A 5,987-nucleotide genomic window follows, 5' to 3' on the forward strand; every position below is an offset into this window, starting at 1 on the left:
TCCATAATGGGATTGGGATTATACTAGGATTATAATGAAGGTCCCAGAATTCTCTCCCTCCACGATGTGAGGACACAGCAGGAAGATTACCATCTACGAAGCAGGAAGAAGGCTTTTCACCAGATAGTAAATCTTCTGGCACCTGGATCTTGGACTTCACAGCCCCCTGCACGGGGGAGGCAAATGTTTCTTGTTTAAGCCACCTAGTCTATGGTGTTTTTGTTACAGCAGCCCCAGATGATGAAGACGTTACCCATTCATTTTTTTACATGGTGTGTAAATTGTCTTTACTCCAGGAACAAATTGTTAATTTTGAAAAATGGAATCTGCTACAGTGTAGCTATTCAATATATATTAAGCAGCCACAAAAATATGAAAATTGAGACAAACTTTTATTTTGGTAGAAGTATCATTTAGTAAGGCATGGCTATTTTGTGCCCTTTCATTTAGTAATAATTAAATTCATAGAATTATTAGTTTAGATGTACACAGCCCAAACCAAATTGACTTATAATGTCTGTTGTGTAATTATAAGTGCTGTTTTTATTGCAACTTTCCAATTACTTGTAACTGGGAGTCTGGCTACTAAAGTATATATATTTAATTCATGATCTACATAATTACATTATTAACCCTGATAGTAAAATACTTGTTGAGCTAAGCATAATCTTCAGCTAGAAAAGCACTGAGGTGGATTTTTACTTGCAATATTTCTCTAGTAAATGATTTAAAATATATTTTGAGATTTGACATGAAGGCTTTATGCTTAGTGAAATACAATTAGAGTCTATGTTTGTTTCACAGTGTTTCCTCCGAGAATACAACACTCTGAAATGTTAGAAATGTTGGAGACAGACTCACCATCGCATGCAAGGGGGAATAAAGACAAGATTCCGGAATGTGCCACTTTGGCATGTGGATTGTTTCCAGCTGAAGACGAAAGCCAACAGACTCAAGAAGCGCTTTTTATCTCCCCTTTAACTGCCTAAAAACTTTTAGATAGCCTATAGCAAAAGAGAACTAATGCCAAAGAAAATTTTTGGTTATTTGTAGGGCCTGGCAAATATTTGTTTACCAAACGTCTGCTTGTCTCATCTTTCTGAGATTTGTCTTCCTCCCTTTTGACACTCCACACTTGTATGCCCTTCTCCTTAGATCAGAATGTTATATAAGCGTCGATTACCTGACTGCCAGGGAGCCTCTCATGTCTTTGTGAGGCTTCTGAATATACAAAATTAAAATTGTTTTTCCCCTGGTAATCTGTGTTATGTCAATACAACTATTAGACCAGCCAGAGAACCTAGAAGGGAAGAAGGGAAAAGTTTTCTCCCATACATATGTTTGATGTGATTGCTTATATGTCACTTGTGGGTAGGTTGGAGCCATATCACTAATTTTGGCCAAGGGACTGTGAGTGGAAGAATGGAAATATATAGTGCTATTGATTAATTAATTAGTGTGCTTTGTATGTGGCTCTATTAGACAGGCATTACATAGTAGAAAATAATTACATAATTTCAAAAAGTATAATCTGTTGATGCTATTATGTGGCTCTACTAGATAGATAGACATAACAGATTTTGGAAAATAATTGCATATTTTCCCAAACTGTAATTTACCAGTGTTATTAGACTAGACTGGACTTATGCTGTGGTTTTGTGGTAATAAATTAACCAAGAGATCACAGTCACACAACAAAGTGAAGGTTTGTTTGTTGCCAGTGTAAAGTCAGATGTGGTTTTGCAGCTTCCCTCCTCAAAGCTACTGCCTCTGAAAAACATGGCCTTAAAGGCACTCTGTAGGAAAATAAGGGTAACTAGTAACTGCCTCAGTGTGGAAGATATGCATCTTCCACCCCCAGATATGTTTGAAATTTAAGAGCCTTTCATTAGAACACTAGTGCCAGTCATAAGAGCATATCATGTTAGGAAATCTGGATAGTGAGTATGTATACTGAAGAGAATCTAAAGTGGGGTCATCTACACCATTGGCTCAACAGTTAGACTGAATGCATTAAATACCATCAACTCTGCTCATTTGTCTGTGATCTCTTGGACAACCTTACCTGTCTTAGACTGAGTTTTTTCATCTGCAATAATATCCAATTAATATTATTGTTCTAAAAATTAGTCATTCATGAGTATGGCACTGTACCTGGAAATAACAACTGTTTAATAATTATTAGATATAAAATTGTAATTTCTATAGTACTATTAAACATTGAGCATGTTAACTCGTAACAATGGTTTAAAATCAAGTAAATATGTTGAAATTAAGTTTATGAACTGTGAGGTGTGAAAAGTTATAACAGCTTTAAAAAGTTACTTTATATGTCCACTCAGTCAGTCAGCAGCTACTTACCAAGATCCTACTCTTCTACATACTCTCATAGCCACATGAGACTTTGTGGAATAAGGTCTGTGCCCTCAGTAAGTTAAAAACACCACAGTAGGGGAGACAAACTAGAATTAGGGAAACAAGCATTGGGGTGAGAAATAGTCCATTCGTTTGTTAAGGACATTAATTTATGTAGGAGAATGAAATAAAAAAGGATCTAACAGTTGGAGAAGTGTACTTGGATTATGTAAACAAAGGATTTCTCTGCAGATTAGACCTTTTATTGAGATCTCCTGTTGTTGTTTCTAAGTGGTATCTGCATTTTTAAACTCCAATTTTCCCACTGCCCTCAAACTATGGCAAATTAAATGAGCCAAACAAGCTGGCATGCAGGAGGTCAAAAGATACTGATGTGAGGCACATCCCCATCAAAATCAGCTCTCAAGCAGCGCTCACGCCACAGAGGAAACAGGTTAAGATCTGTGTTAAAACGTAATGAGCGCAGGTGCGCCTGGCTGGGCCCAGTGGTAAGCGACCAGCTGGAGATTTCTGCTCAGGTCATGATCTCAGGGTTCCTGAGTTGAAGCCCCAGGCCTCCTGGCGGACAGCACGAAGCCTGCTTGGGATTATAGCGCTCTCTCTGCCCTCCCCCTACTGCGCTGTCTCTCTCAAAAATAAACTGGGGAAACACACACACACACTCACAAACAGAAAGGCGTCAGGAAAGAGATTCTGGCACCGGGCTTTTCTCCTTCAGTCGGGGTGAATGGTCAACTCTGTAGCCAGCATCCGTGGACAGGCCCAGAACCAGCTCCTGTCCCCAGGGAGGTGGCTCACAGTAGCTCCCGGAAGGTGGCGCGCGTGCGCGGACCTCCGCGTGTCAGGTGGAAGGCACACTCCCACTGGTGCGAGAGGCTCGGGGAACACCCAGGCAAAGAGCGGCAGGGTAAGGGGGCCGACCTTCCACCCAGGCCTGGGGGACACCAGACGCAGCTAGGCGGAGCAGCAGGTTGTGGGTGTCTCCGCGGACATGGGCAGCCCCATCTGGGCAGGAAGTTGAGACTCAGCAGCAGCTCCCCACGCAAGACAGACGTCGTTCATGTCGGGAGCATGGGCCGAATCCCGCTTAGGGCAGTAGTCCGGGTTCCACTGCTCCACAGGGCAGGAAGTCCTCCAGGAGCCCTGCCACCCCGCGCGGTTGAAGCTGAGGAGGCCCCTGAAGCGGTCTTTAGTTTGTTTCCGAAAATTAACTTTGGGCAAGTAGTCCTGCTTCCTCCATCCAGACTTCAGAGCTTCCAGGGCTCGTGGCCCATCAGGTCCATCAGCTGCACCATCTCGGATTCTTTCTCCTGGGTCACGAAGGCCAATATCAGCATCACACCTGGGAACAGGAAGGCCCAGCAGCCGTCAAAGTCAGACTGCGGGTGCCAGGACACTTCACCTCGGCGCTGGCGCTCGCAGATCAAGCCGGTCAATCCCAAGTCCTTGCAGCCGCATCCCCAAAGGACCTCTGGGACTGCTGCCGTAGCCGGGACAGCAAGGTAAGAACAACATTACAGGAAGAGGAAATAGTAAATGCAGAAACCCCCCAGGTACAGAAAGAAAGCCAGTGTGAAATGTAGGGACTATCAGGCAGGGACCAGATTACGTAATATTTTATAGGCCATACTAAGGAATTTGGATTTTATTTTAGTTGGTTTGGGAAGCTGCTGGAGAGTTTACAGTGGGGGAGGCATATACCCTGAGTGGCTTGCTTTGCCGTGTGGAGAATGTGCTGTAAGGGGGCAAGTGTAGAAAATACTCATCAGTAAAATGGGGTCAGGATAGTATCTATCTCAGAAAATTGTTACAACTATTTAATGAGTGGAGGCATGAAAAACTCTTAGAATAGTACCTGGCATGTAATAAGCACTACAAAAGTGTGTTAAATAAGTAAGAAAAATTGGCTTACTCAAAGTTGTTTTCAGAATTACAAATGCAATGGTGCTTGTGATTGTTAAAAAAAAAAAAAAACAAACAAAAACACTTTCAAAGTATAGGTAGGGTAGGTTATCTTTAGGGTAGGGAATGACTGAGCACATCCTATCCAATTATTGAACTCATTCTTTCTTCAGTCCCAGTTCCATGATTCTCTGTTCTAGAAAAATTTCTAAGTCAATACTTTGAATATAACAGTTACTATACCCAGATTTGAACTAAAAGGACTTATCGCAGCGGTGTTTGGGTGGCTCGGTCAGTTAAGCCTCCAACTATTGATCTCAGCTCAGGTCTTGATCTCAGTGACATGTGTTCAAGCCCAGTGTTGGGCTCTGTGCTCGTAGTAAAGCCTACTTAAAAAAATAAGCAAAATAATAATAATAATAATAATAATAATAATAATAATAATAAAATTGATTGCAAGTTCTGTTAGGATAAGTATTCTCTATCTTTTTTTTAAGTCTCTTGCAGTATCTACTAAGTTTCCTTGTATGTAGATGGCCATCCAAATGGGCTGGCATTAGAAGGAGGGCATTGAAGTTGAACAGTATTAAAGAGTGTAAATATTTGAGGCTATGACCACTAAGTGGGAGATTAGTGGGGAAAAAATCAGAAGAATGGAGGTAAGTCATTTATATAAAAGCAAGACATTAAGCAATTAATTGTACAGATACTGTATCTGAAGATACTCTTTTACATTGAAATAATAAGAGTTTTCTAATCAGGTCAATTTTAAGGACTGTTATAAACCAATTAAACAATAAAGTCAATAGACATATAGAAAAACTGAGCTATACACATATTCTGATAAATCTTCTAAAAGTTCTTGAAAATGATCGTTTCACAAAGCCCACGTATGACTTCTATTAATTCATATGGAAATTTTGCATATACTGTACATCAAGTGGAGATAAAGTTCTTTATGTTCAACTCTATAAAGTCTGTACTGTACATTAATTGTTTTGATGTATGATACAAAGTATGGATTATGCATAATGCACAAAGCTTTAAAAGATGAAAAGAGAATAGCTGAAGCTTAACACTGACGCTCCCTTAAACAAAAAGGTGAATACAATGGAGAGAAAGAAATATGCATGTTTTACACACAGTTAAGGAGAACATGTGTAAACTTTTATATAGTTAAAAAGGACAATGATGAAAGGGGCAGCCTGGAGCTTTCTTCCAAGGAAAATTTTTTTCGGCTGTTTAATACTCACTGAAAGCTTTCTGAGGTATTATTCACTGTTCTCCATACATACAGTAATAAGGAGGGTTTTTCGTTTTGTTGGTTTTTGTTTTTCCATTTCTCCACTCTGACAAATTGATGATGGTTTGAGTATAGTTTACAGCTTAAAACTTCTGACTGGTCTCTTGTGTCCTTATCGGCAGCTAGAGTGATCCAGAGAAGCGAAAATAAGGGCATGACATTCCTCGGCTCAGAATACTCAAATCCCTTCTATCAGATTCAGGATAAAGGCCAAAGGCCTCACATTGGCCTGCAGAGTCCTAAATTATTCATCTCCTGTTTCCTTTCTAACCAAAGCACCATCTTCTCTATCCCCATCTCGCTGTGCTCTTTCAAATGAGGTAGGCACATAACTGCTTCAGAGTCTCTATTGCCTGGCCTGCTTTTCCCACAGACTGAGTGTGGTTCATTGATTCCTTCCTTCAGG

General features: G+C 40.5%; 1 pseudogene; it reads right to left on the reverse strand.

Annotated features, from left to right (window-relative positions):
* Nucleotides 1-3,217: 3,217 nt before the first annotated feature.
* On the reverse strand, nt 3,218-5,737 carry LOC113599057 (alpha-ketoglutarate-dependent dioxygenase alkB homolog 4-like; annotated as a pseudogene).
* Between the last annotated feature and the right edge of the window lie 250 nt (nt 5,738-5,987).

This window comes from Acinonyx jubatus, chromosome C1, assembly GCF_027475565.1.
Source record: "Acinonyx jubatus isolate Ajub_Pintada_27869175 chromosome C1, VMU_Ajub_asm_v1.0, whole genome shotgun sequence".
Taxonomy (NCBI): Eukaryota; Metazoa; Chordata; class Mammalia; order Carnivora; family Felidae; genus Acinonyx; species Acinonyx jubatus.